The sequence below is a fragment of the Pseudopipra pipra genome, chromosome 21 (assembly GCF_036250125.1).
Source record: "Pseudopipra pipra isolate bDixPip1 chromosome 21, bDixPip1.hap1, whole genome shotgun sequence".
NCBI classification, from domain to species: domain Eukaryota; kingdom Metazoa; phylum Chordata; class Aves; order Passeriformes; family Pipridae; genus Pseudopipra; species Pseudopipra pipra.
The window spans coordinates 1,215,099-1,230,358 of record NC_087569.1 but is presented as its reverse complement, the minus strand read 5'-3'; the positions used below and the strand labels follow the sequence as shown (position 1 = coordinate 1,230,358).

The following is a 15,260-nucleotide window of genomic DNA, read 5'->3' as shown; positions in this document are numbered from 1 at the left end:
TTTGCCTCCAAGAAGCAAATATGTGTGCAGCTGTGAAGGACAGCCAAAAGCACCTTCCTACAGCCCAGCAACAGGCAAACTGGGGCTTCAGATTTGCCATGTGGGAGGAGAGAATCATTCCAGCATTTCTACCCACTGCAGGACAAGTCAAACAAGAAATCCAATCCAATTTCCAACATTTCAACACGGAAGTCCTATATTAGCTCATAAGCACTAAATGAGGGAGGAAATCCATATTAACAGAAGCCACTGATAAGAAATAGGTGTGGGTTCCAACTCTTTCTGGTGGTTGGCCTTTTCTCTCCAGTACTTGCATTAGTATTTCTGTGAAGTACCCACTGCAACAACTGCAACTCAATACATTTACAGGAAGTAGAGAACTATTCAGAATGAAGTGGCTTTTAGCCTCAGGTTTGGGGCACATTTAAAGGTTTTATTGCCAGGCAGATTTCATACAGGAAAACTATGACATAAACGACGTGTCTGAATATTTTTTCTAAGTGAGAGTATTTCCTGCCATTATTTTCTTGTGTTTATGTTCTCTCCAGTGCATCCTATTATAGCAAATCTGTTTGGAAGGGCTCCATCCCTGAAGATGATGCAAGCTCCAAGAATGCCTTCTGCCCAAGCAATAATCCTAAAGAAACCAGTTATACTACTTGTGTGCTTCACAATAATCAGATACACGAGGGTGCTAGATAGGCAAACCCAGAGCACCAACACACTGCAGACTGGGCTATAAATATCCAATTATTTCATTTTTTGAATCTATCACTTTTTCTAGCCTATTTAGCAAGATCTGTTTCTGACCCAAGATCTACATTTACTTAAGAGATGCTCCCATCCAAACTCCATGCCCAGAGACAGTGCTGAAAACCAAGATGAGTTCTCTGTGAACATCTCCAGTGCTCATTCCAGTTCTTCAAAAATACAGCTAACCCACTCCCTGAAGGTGGACGTGGTAATAACTCATACCCTTTATTTTTAGCCTTGCTCTTCCTTCAAAGCCCAGTGAGATATGTGGAGTTTTGCAGTGTGCAAAGATTCCCTGCTCATGATTAACATCTATGTGAATAATAGAGCTTTAATCTGGTTTCAGTCAGTTACCTACTGCTCCAGCAGTTTAACATCATGGGGGAGCAAGAGCAGCAAGGCTATCCAGCTTTCATATAACTCAAAGCAGTACTAAACGAGGCTTAATTAATTGAGATCACAAGATGAAAAATCTCAATATATATAAAAGGTAAAACATCTGCTGATGCTCAGGCAGTCCTGAGATGGGATGCTCCATGGGAATCTCAGTTAAACTCCAGTGAGAAGGGACTGAGACTCATCTGTGTACCAGAATTACGTTCCTCCTGCTCCAGAGTCCCAACCTCAGCTGGATGCTGGGTCTGAAATATAATGGCAGGAACACAAGCAAAGCTCAATGTTTTAATCAGACACTTATTTTCTCAGCCAAACCTTCCAGTAAGCCCAATGTGGACTGAATTGCTCCTTCTAAAACAGCACAAGTGTGAAGGCAGCTCAGACAGCAAACCCTCTTCTCAGACTAGTGCACATGCTTTCCATCATCTTAGTGTCACAAGTCCTGGCTGAACAGAAGCAGGGAGGGAGATGCAAGTCATGTAGGCCACACTGTGATATGGCTGCAACTCATTCTCCTTCCATATGTATCCTTCCCACATTCAGAGAGGGGCTGGTCTGCAGCCAGCCAAAGTCACTGCACGAGCAAAGTACCAACCTGGCATCTCAAAGGAACTAAAAACCCACTCCAGTGGTTCCTCTCTCCAGCATGAATCAAGTGAGAGAAACAGCCAAGTATCTAAAGATGGTTTGAAAGGGCAGCTTGGTATTTGCCAGGCCTCCTGGGACATAACTGACCCCGAGAAGGTCCCGGGCTGCAGTACCCAGTTCTCCCTTCAGCAGTGACCACGTATGGCCATGTATGACCCAAGTCATTCAGCCCTGAGTCACAGCTGTGCTCAGACCATGTTCAGACATCTGCTCTCCTGCTGTCCAGGCACAGGTCCTTCAAAACATCCAGTCTCTGCTGGCGTGGTAGACAGACTGCAAAACTCATTTTCAACGCACCTTCCCCATCAGGTTAGTCAAGCTCTCTTCCACATTGTCTAGCTCCTTAGTCATCATCTTTTCTCCTCCTCTTCATCCACATTCTCAAGTGCTCAGAGGCAGAGTGGTGGCTCTTTATGAAGCCATTCTGATTCATTTCTGTAAGCCCTGCACAGAATCCTGGCACTCCATCAGGCACCGAGAGCTCCTGAAGCTCTCACACCACCCTAACAACACAGACATGCCATAACACCAACTGCATCTCCCTTAGTGCATCTCTGTGGCACCACAGACACACAGAATCATTGAGGTTGGAAAAGCCCTCTGAGAACAAAGTCCAACCACTGCCCCAGCACTGCTGAGCTCACCACTAAACCATGTTCCCCCATCCACACATCTGTTAAGTCCCTCCAGGGACAGTGACTCTACTACTCCTGTGCCAGGGCTGGACAACCCTTTCGGACCATCCTGACCACTCGCCCTCACCTGCTGCTCACAGACCACTGCCCAACACCACTTCCCAACTGATGGGATGCAGCTCCTGATTAAATCCAGGCAAAGCTTTCCAGAGATGGGGCTGAGTGACATACCTCTATCTTCTCTCCAGTTCACAATATAAATGTGATACTGATTTTTTTCCCCCCAAGTATATATTTAGGCATAATATATTTTAATGGCAAAAAGATGCTTTGTTCCATAGGGGATGTGTGTGTGTGTGTATTTGATTCCTGTGCTTCAAACAGATCCAGGAATGGAATTTCATACTTTATAAAATTAAGAACAGATGCTGTGGACTGTTTAAACCAACAGAGAAAATAATAAGAGGAACACTCCGAGGAAGGTGACATGAAAAAAAATGCTGAATGTTGCAGGAAAATGGAAATACAATAATGACTGTGAGACTTTTGGGACCCATGTTTCCATGCCACAAATCCCTCAGGAAAGACAGCTACCAGCTCGGGCACATTGAAGTTTCTTCTGCATGAGCTAGAGAGAGAAAAGTAATAGATAACAGCAGCTGAATACAGAGCACATTTGTCTTCTAGTACAACAGAGATGCAGTTCACCTTAAAATATAAATCACAGCACATGCAAAGAGAAATCTCTTCTATTATGTTTACCTCAAAATAAGCCAGTGAAGGCTGGGTTACATTTGCCTGCTGCTTCTCTCTTTGCTTCTTTTCTTTCCAGCAGGTCCCTTGGTGGGACAGTTGGATTTCCTGGGAAGCTGAGGCAGCCACTGCCCTGCCGGGGGGTCCAGGGGTCCCTGCACGGGGCTGCCAAGGCTGCACCAGGTGCTTTGGTTGTTTGCTGTTCAGTGTTTCCATTCCAGCTTGCAACAGCGATGGAAACTTCTCCTTTTGGGTTTCAGTTTGTCATCACAAGGTTTATGTTTGGGGCTGAACCCAAGCCAGCAGCCTTTTGGAACTGAACTGGTTCAGAATGAATGTCTGCATCTCCCTTTCCCATGCTGACCCACGGGATACCTCACCTGGCAGGCCAGGTACCCCGTTTCCACAAGGAAAGGTTCTACTCGGAGTCAGAAGTGGTTCCAGCCTCTCCCTGTAGCTCCACGCAGCCCTGCAGGACGTCAGTGGCACTGTCACCCCCACTGGCAGAGCACTGTGCTGAGGGACGGAGTTTGCTGAGCACCTTTTGCCTCTGGTCACAGAAACCAGTGCAAGAACGGGACTGGAATTCAGAGCCCGAGCTCAGATCCTGCCTCACACTTCTGCACACAGAAGAGCCCCTGCTGTACTTGCAGATCACACATTTGCATTGCAAAGTGAGGGGTGTAAATGCCTGTATGTACAAGCAGATGCACATTCCGTAGGCAGAGCTTTGGAAATTCACCACACGACGTTCTGCCTACGAGTCAAAAGCCATCTCCAATTGCTAAAACTTAAATCAAAACACAAGTTGCTACAATTCATAAGGAGCTTAATATTTATTACCATGTATTGCAAGCATGCAGCTCTGGAGAAAGACTCCCTTACTGTCTTCAGTGATTATTCAAGGGACGGGGAAAAGAAAGAATAGCCTTTGATAGTAACAAAAAAAAAGCAAGTGTGGAGAAAGCAATGTATTAAATCCTTTTCACAGCCAAGAGGCCAAAGAAAATGCTATATATTTATAAAGGAAATGAAAACCTGTCAGGAACAAAATGAACTGAATAACAGAGTTTGGGCTGAATAAAGAGAAGCAAGAACTCAAGAACCAAAACACCAACCAGGGTGGAAAATACGGCATCCCTGGAAAGAGGGCTCTGAATGGATGTACAGCCCATTTGTATGGACTGGCCTGGATTCTAACTCCACAACTGGAAGAGCTGGCCTATAATAATTCTAAATCTTTGATGGTGAAAGATTACCGGAAAAATCACTGGGAAAATTCATGAAAACTCACATAAAACACAACTACTATAAACCCAAGTACTGCTGTCTTGATAGAAACAAGGTTTTTTAGTGTGCAGATGACTTGGATTCAATTCCTGATATTAAATAATTTAGTTTTATGTATCTAATTGCAGGAAGTTTGTGCGATTTCAAAAATAAACAACATAAGTATTTCATATTCAGATACTTAATTACTATTACCATATTGATTGCAGGAAATAGGATTAACCACACATTATATTTTGTCAGAGGATAATGTCAACAATCTTCAAGTGATGGCTACCAATGAATTAGCTGGGGGTACTACATTAAAAACAAAATACAAACCACAGCCATGAGGAAGGAAGATTCTCAATAAACTGGCATACTCATCTTTCCAGTTGGACTTCCCAGTAAATCCAGGAGGGGAATATACTGTGTAAGTATGTACAGTTAAAGGGAAGAGAGCTGGAAGGTCTTTATCTCTTGAAACTTTCCTTTCTTAGGTGGGTCATCAGTGCAGTCATTCAATAGGTCCAAAAACGAATCCTACAAAGAACAACAGTGCTCCTTCCCCCCCCCGCCCCGTTCCTACAGAAAGATTTGGTGAACCAGCAGGAGGATCTGCTGGAATGTATTTCCAAAAGGACCTGAGTGTGGCACGACCTGTGCAGCTCACCAGGCCACCTCCTCCTGCTGGTGGCTGGGAACTGCTGCTGGGGGAGATCAACCACAAACGTCAGAAGTATCTGCAGCATTTAACACCAAACTCTCCCAGGGCTCTGCCCCTGATCCACCTCCCAGTACCCTCACACAAACGACCAAGCCATGGGATATGTCCCTGGCAGGTTTCATCAAACATCATCAGGCATTTCCTACGAAATAAAGCTCTCCAGAGCAGCTGGTTTAACTCCCTGCACAACCAAACCCACCTACAGCCAGGAGGCCTGTGCTATGCTAAACCCCCACAGGATACCGTGAAGTACAGCCTGGAGAGTCCACTTCAGCTCTCTCCACACAGACATACTGTTATTTCAGAGGGGAGCAGCAGAGGTTAAGTTGTGAATTAATGGAAGTGTTGGTCTTAAATCTGAAAATATGCTTTAAAAAAAAAAAATAACACCAAACCACAACAACTTGATGAGATGCACTGGGTTTGCATCTTCCTCACCAAAGACTGCAGTTACCTCTCTGTACAGCAACACAAGGGAAAGGGCATAACAGGAAAAGAGCACAGGCACAGCCCTTGTACATGAAAGGCAGGTTGAGAATCTCCACAGAGGCACTTCAACATCTCTTGCTGTATAGAAGACAATGCTCTGATACTCCTCTTATTTGCTTTTCATCATCTTGAGGATTCCACAAATCCTCGAGTGCGCTGGGAGCTGACGAACAGATTCTGCAGGGGAAGGTTGGCACTGGTGGAGGGATGGAGGGAGTGTGGCAGCATTCCACTGGTCTCCAAGGCAGGGACAGACACTCCAACCACTTCACATCTCCAGGAATCCCAACTGCAGCTTTCAGCAGCCCTGCCTCACTCCTTTTCAGACACCGGGTTTAACATCAGAGGGGCATGAAAGCACAACCCCCCACGATTCCGAGGGAAGGCACAAATCCACCACATCCAGGGCTGCAAAGCTGCCCCAGCTTCCCCAGATAAGGGAGTGGCCTCGGGGCAGCTCTGCAAGCTGGGCAACACTTTGAACCAGAAATTCCTCAATGCCTTTTAGCCTTGAGAGCAGAGTAAATCCCTTTAACACTAACCAGCATCCAAATTAGCAAGGAAGAAATTCCAATTAATGTCCCCGGAGAAACTGGCTCTGGCAGAAGGAATTAGCACTCTCCTCCTTCTCCTCTCCGGACAGTGGAGCAGCACTTGTTTGCACTCACAGGTAACACACTGCAGGAGCCCAACACACGTGTTGTTCCTCAAGGGAACAGCCCCTGACAATGCATTGAGGCCAACCTGCCTCACAGCTAATGCTGCACTTCCCAGTGATTTGCCCAGGATCTCCCACACAGGATTCACACCTGGCTTCAGCCCTTACAGATGGACTGGTGGATTCAGAGCTCATCCTGCCAGAAATCAGCACTTCTTATATCTACACGATTTTGCTCTGGCTCTTTCTGTGACAAAGTGGGGCTATAGGCCAGTGATTTTCACCTTTCAAAAGCAGAGAAGCCCTGCCTGGTTCCCAAGGTTGGCACTGCTGGTACAGCACGCCCAGCCTGAGGCTGCTGCTAGGTGTTTTCCAGAGCCTAAAACAGAGAGCAGAGCTCCACAGCAGCCTTACACGAGGATTTAGGAGTTGGGACACCTCACCAGGAGTTGTGTCCTCATCTCCCTCAGAGACAAGGCAGGAAAGCAGAGCTGAGCTCTGTCCTCGAATCCCCCATGTGCACCCTGAAAGGTCGATTACTGGAACATTTACCTCAGAGCTAGTTTCTCAGATCGACTTTTCCAGATTGATCCAGGGCCCAAAGGCACTAATCTCAGGCTTTAGCAAGTGAGAGCTGTGCCTGACTTCCAGCAATGCCTGGTATGTACAGCAGCAGGGAACAACAGACACCTCCAGGCACTGCCATGGAAAACTCTGGTCATTATCCTTATAATTTTGTATTATTTGATTCAGCAACACAAAATCTTTCATCAGATGTGACAGAAAGGGAAACTGCTGTATTTACACAGAGTAGCACATAGCACATATGTTTCTGTGTGTGTACACACCCTCCGTATGTTCTTCCAGGAAGCCTACAGGAACCAAAATCTATCTCTGTTTGAGTTAGATAACCCTCACAGACTTTCTTTAAAACCCCTCCATTTTTCATTTCCTCAACGTTGCAAGCTTATCCAAATATCCTAAAACTGAAGTACAAATGAACAGCAACAATTCTGCCCAAGCTCCACCTAATCTAGACATAAGCAGCATTTATAAATTCATTGCCAACACTAGGAGGATTTCCTTGCCCTCTCTGACCTAGCAAACTGTGGCCAGCTGCTCAGTTTACCCCAGATCTTGGTAACTCTAAGCCATATGAAGTTTTAACAGCGATGCCAGGAGTAGGTGCAGAAGGGGAACAGAGCCAGCCCTCTGCAGCTGCCCTCCCACCAGGAGAAATTCCCATGTTCCAAAGCAATGGCAGACACTCTGCATGCTCACTTTGGAAAGCCTACAGAGCCTCGATGAGAATCAGAAAGCAAAATACTTTATGGTACATTCAGAGCCCAGATAATATTGTTGAACTGGAGGCAACTACATTTCAACAAAAGTACTTCTAAGAGGACCCAACAGCAGGAGATTTCATGGCTGTGCACAATATTTCCAGCAACATCAGCTGAAGTTCTGAACCCTGCATAGCCAGGACTTCCCTTAAGTCTATTTTTTGGCATACTGTGGGACCACGGAGGCCATCAATATAAAGACTATTTTCCCCAATGCCAGTTCATAAAGGAGCACCAGCAAAAGACATGAGCTACCACCAAGAACCCATGGAGTTCTCCCTCATCAGGTGAGGAGGCTGCTCCCCCCCAAGAAGTCCCACAGACTGGGGGGCCTGACACCATGCTGCCCATGCTGTAAGCACAGCAGCCACCTCAAAAGGGACCCCAAGGAAGTAAATTTAGAGATGAACTCTCAGTCCCACTTAAGTCAGTGATACTTTTGTGATGAGCTCTAACGGAGCCATGAGCTCAGATCATGATGCAGCTGGTTTTTAGAAGGAGGACACCAAGGTGCAGCCCAGCTCTGCCGTCTGCCTGCAGTATCACGTGTCAAAACACTTCCAGTACCAGTAGAACAGATAAACCATTGGGATGGCAGCACATCCACACCCTGAAGGCACCTCACGCTGCCAGATGAAACAGCAGGAGGAGGTGAGGCCTGGGCAGAGTGAGCTGCAGATCTCCCCAGCACATCCCAACACCACAACACATGGCCCCTTGCACCACTTGCCCCCCCTTCTCTGCTATGGTAACACCTCAGAAAGGCATCACACAACATAAACACAGGAAGTTCAGATTTCCAGATAAGACAAGGAAAACCGTGACTTCTTGCATTTCCAAAAATCCCATGGTTGGTGGAGGTGACCTGACCCCCATCAGGCTCCAGCACAGCTTTTCTTCTGCCTAAACCCAACAGCTCCAAGTGCTGTGCCCCAACAGGAGTTTGGCACTTTGGAGATTTAACAGCTTCTGTATTTGCAGAAGAGCCACTGCAGAGCACGCACCACAGGGAGGTCACCTGGGCTTGTCACCTGGGCTTGGCACAGCTTTAGGAGGTACCCACAGTAGCTGGCCCAAAATCTCCACTTCTCTCGTAGCATTTCATGCCCATTTTGCTGGAACACCTCTTAAAACCCCAGTCAGTCTGTAAGACAAACTGGGTGATTAAACAGGGGCAAAAGCTCATAATTAGCAGTCCACAGCAACCAGATAGCACCCCTGATCAGAGGGGAGAGAGGCTGCAGGTGATTCTAACAACAGGGGAACCAGCACAGCAATGGTGCCCACACCTCTGGTACCTCCTTGCTGCAGCTGCTCTGCAGCCACCACTTCTTGGCTCTGTCCATCACTGTGTCCATCACCTCTTGGCTCTGTCCATCACTGCAGCCATCACCTCTTTGCTGTCCATCCCCCACACAGGGGCAGCTCTCCAAGTGTGGGCAGATCCAGGCTGGTAAAGCCCATGTGCTTCTCCAGAACAGCCAAGGCAGGAGAGGCACCCCTAGGACAAGCCCCTCATTCCTGCCTCACTGCTGCACTGCCACCCTCCCTGTGGGACAGTCCATGGCACCAGCCCCAGTGGAAGCTGTCAACGCAAGCAGAGAACATTCTATGCTCCCCTGTCATCACAATGGAGGGAGGCACAGAACCTTCCAGAACATGCTGCTCAATCATGAGCCTCTCACCCCAAGGGGGGCACCTGGGGCCAACCCCCCACTCCTTCCACAAGGCCACTCACCTCAGGTTTAGTGTGAGCTGCTCAGAGAACCACAGCACACTCTCCACAGTTAATGTAAAATATTAATGTCTCATTTGTTCAACAATTTTGTGGAAATTAAAACTTTTAGGTTAATCATATACTGAACAATTTTAATTAAAGCAGTTATAAAACAATTAATCCACGAGAGCAGGCTTGGATCCTTGCCAGCCTTATTGGTTTAATACATGTAGGCAAAGCTTATTTCTCCCCGTGTTTGACTTAATGAATGCTAATAAGTGACACAAAATATGCATGCAGAGCTCCTAATATAGTTAGTCCATCTGGTTTCACTTGCATTTTGTATTTGTCATTTTGCTTTGATAGAGGAATTGAAAATGAATTCTCTGCGCTAGAAATTAGAAAAACTTTGTACCCTGCTTAATTTAAAATAATTTTTGCAAATCTTTGGGTGTAAAATATACAGCAATTGAGTACAGTACATTGGCCAGCTATCTTTTTGGTTGCCCTAAGGTTGGAAAAGAGCACAGGACAGAAATACAAGACCATACCGCAGCACTGAAGGAATAAACAACACGTGCTCAGCTTTTTTTCCCATCAGGATTTCAAAACATGCTTTTTGCTTGAATAGATGGTAATATAAAGGCAGGGGATAAAATATGATTTTAAGCGTCTGAGACAAATCCTCCACTACTCCAATTTGTTCTCTATTACAACTTGTTTGATTCATTTGGGGATGTACTTGTTTGCCAAAGCAAGCAGAGATCAAGCTCTTTGTTGAATATTTAACCTATGCCAAAAATTTTTACCTTTTTAGCATTTCTGTTTGAGTTACAGAGTCATGTTACTTCCAGTAGTGCTCTGGACCACCACGGCCAGGTGCAACCGCTCAGCTTTGCCACGTAACATCCCTGGGCAAAGGCCTTGCAGAGCTGAACTCCTTTGCCTGCAGCTCAAACCACCCTGTGAAGAGTTTGCTTTCTCCCAAGCATGCACAAAAAAATGAAAAATGGGCTCTTCTCTGGGTAAAATCCAGAAAACACAACTGATGTCACACCATGTGATCGTACATGATGTGATCTGTCACCGTGGGAAGTGGCCTCTGTGGAGATTCTAGTTCACAACACAGCACCACCACCAGCACCTCTCTGCAGTCCTTTCAGAGGTTCCCAAATGCCCCTGTGCAGAACCATGAGGGTCCTTCCATTAATCCCACTGGGGTCTGCATCAGCTCCAGATGATGTCTAGAGCTCTAGACAACATCTCCTTCCACAACCAGAGTGACACAGCAGAGGCACAGCTGCCCTGGGTTAAACTGTGCAGTTACCTTCTTCCTTGCTTAAGGTCACTTCCCATTTCTGCTGCTGAGATGTCCCAAATGGTGACAACAGGGAGCCTATTAGAGCTTAAAAACTAGCTCTGTTCCCAGAGGACCAGTGTCCCAAATTCAGTCACGCCAGAACAAGCAGGAGGAAGGGAATCGTGTATGTGTGTCCTGAAAAGTGCATTAAAGATGACAGAGCAGAGGAGGAGAGCTCCTGATCACCACAACCTTCGTTGTACCCTCAAGGTGAGGAAAGGGAAAAACTTCCTCTCCCCCAGTGCTTCAGAACTGCAGAAGTGATGATAAATCTGTGCATGGGCCACTGGCATTACCTGCTTAACCCAGTAATTAGTTTATGAGCCACCCTTGGGCTCACCTTGATCTACAGGTATAGTTTGGAGTTGCATTGCTCCTGCACTGATGTCTCCTGCTACTTCCTACAGGAAAGGTGCTCTGACCACTACAGGAGGAAAATAGGGGCACATAGCCTGTGCTCCACACTCATCCCACCCCCGACCTTCCCTGTCCTGCAGTTCAGTCATGGATGACCTGAAAGCATCAAGACCTGGATGCCTCCATGGTACAAGATGCAGCCTCAGATCACGTCACATTTCCAGCAGCTCATTAAAAGCACCACCTCAGCAAGGCAGCCCAGGAGGAATATGGAGTGTAGGGAGTGCAAGGAAAAGACAAGGAGGGGGTGAAACAAATGGAAACAGCTTCAGGCAGATGAGTAACTGCCTTACAATGAACTTGCTCACTGTTAGTGAGCAAAATTTGGAAACTCGTGTGTGAAATGAAGCCCTCTGGCAGCCCGTGTGCGGTACCTGGGGAGGGCAGCACGGAGTTGCCCCTTGAACAGGGCTCAGAGCCCATGAATTTGTCCCCCTGGTTCACCCCCTCCTGCAGCGTGACAGGGAGCAGCTGAACGCCCCTGTGCTGGGGAGCTCTCCCCGCCGTTTGCCGGCTCACATCTGAGTCACCGTTTATGCCACAGCAGTCTCTTTAACGATGATATTGCATTTTTCTGCCAGAAAGATCCCAAAATACCTCCCGAGTCACGCACAGGCTGCCGCAGCCCATGCTCTCCCTGCAGCTGGGGCTCCTGCCGGGGCGATGCCGAGCAGGGACCACCAAAGCCCCAGGGGATGAAGCCCCCGGGCAGCAGCACCTGCCGAGCTCATCCCGCCCGGCACAGCGGGGCAGAGCCAACGTGCTGATGGCAACGCCAGACCCAGGGGCTGAGGCTGTGCAAACTCTGAGCAGAGAGGGACACCCGGCACCAAAACTCAAATTAAAATAGAGAGCCTGGATCGCTTCTGCGTCCCTAGAACTGAGAGCTTGCCAACAAGCTCTTTTTAAGTGGTAAATACCTTCTCTATGTGTCACTTTGAAAAAAGGAGATGTGGCTCTTCTGCACGGAGACACTCCGGCAGAGCAGCTTTCCTTCCCCCCTCCCCTTCGTTTTTTTTTTTTTTAAGTGTTTAAACATCCTACAAACACTGTTTAGGGAAGTCAGCAGGAGGTCAAATAGAAGCCTTGTGTCTCAGTGGATAACAATCCTTCTGTGAAATCATTCCAGCACGAATCGAGTCACTCTTACATCTCCCTCTCCACCTTTTTTTTCTTTTATTTTAAAGGCATTTTAGCAAAGCTCACTTTGAAGTTTAAACCTCCTGCAACAACACTGCTTGCCAACAAGATAAAATATTTAGTACTGCTATATACTAAAATCATATCTCTAACAATACCTTCCACGCCTGACATAGCACAAAAGTTAATTCAGCCAACAAAGCAATGCTTGCATTTTGTGTCTCGAGAAGCAGCAATTTATCTTTTTTGTATATATAAATTACATACACCATTGTGCCATTTAAACCTAAAACCTCCTGTTGTTAAATAGAGAATAGAAAGATCTTTAAACACAGACAAAAAGATCAGAGCTGTAGGAAGAGCTGTGACAAGTGCAGGAGAATGGCAAAATAAATGCGAAAACCACAATGCTCCCCAGCAGATCCTCCCTGCTCAAGCCAACACGTGTCCTTCACCTTGTGGGGTTAGTTGGGGGTTTTTGGCAGCAGCATCTCCCTTCAGCTATAAAGGCAATGGTATCTATTTGTGATTGCTGGCAAGAGCCCATGAAGAAACACATCCCCATAAGGGCACTGGTAAGGCAGCAAATGCACCACCTGGGCAGGAGGGGATTTTAGGAGCAGCCACTTGCCCGTGTTCACACCACCTCTGCTCTTGCCCAGTTTATTGTGGTTGGTGTGTGACATTTAATGCCTGTGGCTGCCTCTCTCTCTTGGAGGGTCCCTGAACAGATGATGGCAAGTACTCACTGTCATGGATTCAATGGGAAAACAAAACAACTGCAGGTGAGGACAGGCAGTGCCTGCCAGTGACAACAGTGTAAGTACAACGTGCCTGTCACACACCTCCTGACCCCCCTGCCTTGGACCAGGGACCTGCAGAGTGCTTACCCAGCTCTGTGCATGGCCAGGGAAGGAGAAGCTTCCCCTCTGCAGATGTGCTCTGACCAAAGGCAGGAATGGTGCAAGGGTTAGGGAAGAGAATGGAAGGGAAACTTGTCCTGCAATCTGACCTTTTGGGTTTGTTGTTAAAGAAAATAATGGGAATGTTGCAGTGACTGCAATGTTTTGTTGGCAAGGTTGTTTCATTTTAGTTTTGTCTCCACTGTCTTGCCTCCTTTAGTCACCTCTTCAAAATAAAGAATCAGTAACTACCTTCCCCCAGCCAAAATCCTACCATTTCTGCCCTTGCTTTTATAGGCTGCTCTTTACCATGTGAAGAGGCATCACCTCAGTGCCTCAAGTACCACATCCCCCCTCCCAGCATAATTCGATGCATTTTACTCTTTCACATAAAATTAGTGGAAACAGTCCCAAAACGTCTGTCTTTTCTCATCTCTTTGGTGTACCTAGAGCACAAACTCCTCCCCAAGCAATTCAATTCCCCTCTCACATATGCTCAGCACACATGCACTCAGTAATTCCATCTCCACAGAACTGGCTCAGGGCTCTCAAACTCAAAAAAGGCAAACTAATTTAAAACAAACACATAAATGCCTTCCCCTTTTACCTCTTCAGGATGCAAACAACAGCACTGCCAGTGTGAGTCAGCTCCCAGTTCTGGAGATCATCTCCAGAGCTCTGTCTTACCCCAGAACACAGCCCGCTCCACTGGTCCGTGATGCCACCTGGGATCCCATTTGCCTTCCCATCCTTGTGCTCTCCTCTCCCCATCCCTGCCTTATTCTTGTTCCATTCAAACACCATCTTCAACCTCCCTGTTCATCTCTCAAAGCTTTCCAACCAGTAGCTTTTAAACATTCACATCCTCCTCTGGACTTTGGTGTCTGTCCCCTTGCTGCCCGTGGCCAAACCTCTCCCCAGTAGACTGGGGGAGGCCCCTCTGGGAGCTCACATGGAGTGGAAGAGATCACAGCTGGGGCCTTTTTACAATGTGAGGCAAACAAAATCCAGGCACTGCCAGATGACTGTTACCTGCAGCATGAATAACTGCTTTTTACAGGTTTATTATTTTTTAAACAATAGTGTGTGTATACACATCCATATATATGCTTTTTTAAGGTACAGACAGGATTTTCATGGCAGTGATTTTATTTTGCTCTTCTTGGAAATTAAGAGCATAATTCACCAGGTGCAAACTTCTGCTAGGAACAAGCATTTCTAAAAATTCATCCTCTGCTTTCCCATTTAGAATTACCCCACAGCTAGAGCCTCGATCTTTATCTCACTGATACCTGATGTAGTTCTAAAGGCAGAAGCAGAAATACTACTAATTTACTGCAGTGTAAAAGTTGAGTTTGTAATCATGACATTAAGATCAATGGCACAGAATCAAGCCCTCCTAACCTGAGTCCAACACCAGGACAGTGGTACCTGCCATAAGCTGGTCTAGGCAAGTATTTAAGCAGAACCTCCAGGTTATTGTTTCCTCCCTGTCTTGTGCACCTGCTGCTACAACGTGCTTTTAAGAAACCTGGCTCAGGGATCTGGCTGCTGACAGGATGACCTGATGGATAAGGTGAGAAGCAGGATTCTGTCATGGGAATCTTGCCCACCTTGTAGTAGATCACAGTGAGCCCTGTCCCTGGACAAGCACCCCAAAGCTCTGGGGAGCACCCGAGGAGCTGACCGAGCTCCTGCATCCCCTGCGGCAGCCGGGAAATGTGACCTAGAGATGCTGCTCTGCAAAAATGATCTATGGGAAAGAATCAAATAACAGTAATAAAAAAGCACTCCACCTGTGGGTGATCATACTTTTTAAGATGGATTAACAAAATGACTGCTTATTTATTGAAAATAATGAATAGCCTAGTGCTTTTAGTTCAGGAAGGGATGCAGGGGGGGAAACCTGCTGCAGCAGAGTTTTAAATAAACTGAAAACCTCTGGCAGTGGCATGTATCACAGCCAGAAGTGATACAGGGACTCCTGGGAACATGACTAATGGCAGCTCCTGGAAAGCACACCAGGAATATAAGCAAAGCTGGTAAAAGAGTC

General features: G+C 46.7%; 1 protein-coding gene and 2 long non-coding RNA genes across 9 annotated transcripts in view; 1 reads left to right on the top strand and 2 right to left on the bottom strand.

Moving 5' to 3' along the window:
• LOC135425384 (uncharacterized) overlaps nucleotides 1-9,225 on the bottom strand; it is a 39,609-nt gene extending 30,384 nt beyond the window's left edge. Inside the window, exon 1 of the long non-coding RNA XR_010435584.1 lies at nucleotides 9,033-9,225. This is a non-coding gene — a long non-coding RNA (uncharacterized LOC135425384). The remainder of the gene's footprint in view (nucleotides 1-9,032) is intronic.
• AUTS2 (activator of transcription and developmental regulator AUTS2) overlaps nucleotides 1-15,260 on the bottom strand; it is a 1,122,443-nt gene that overhangs the window by 1,068,572 nt on the left and 38,611 nt on the right. The window lies entirely within an intron of this gene.
• On the top strand, nucleotides 9,326-11,361 carry LOC135425385 (uncharacterized). Its single transcript, XR_010435585.1, has 3 exons — nucleotides 9,326-9,463; nucleotides 10,733-10,958; nucleotides 11,156-11,361. It is a non-coding gene; the product is annotated as an uncharacterized LOC135425385 (long non-coding RNA).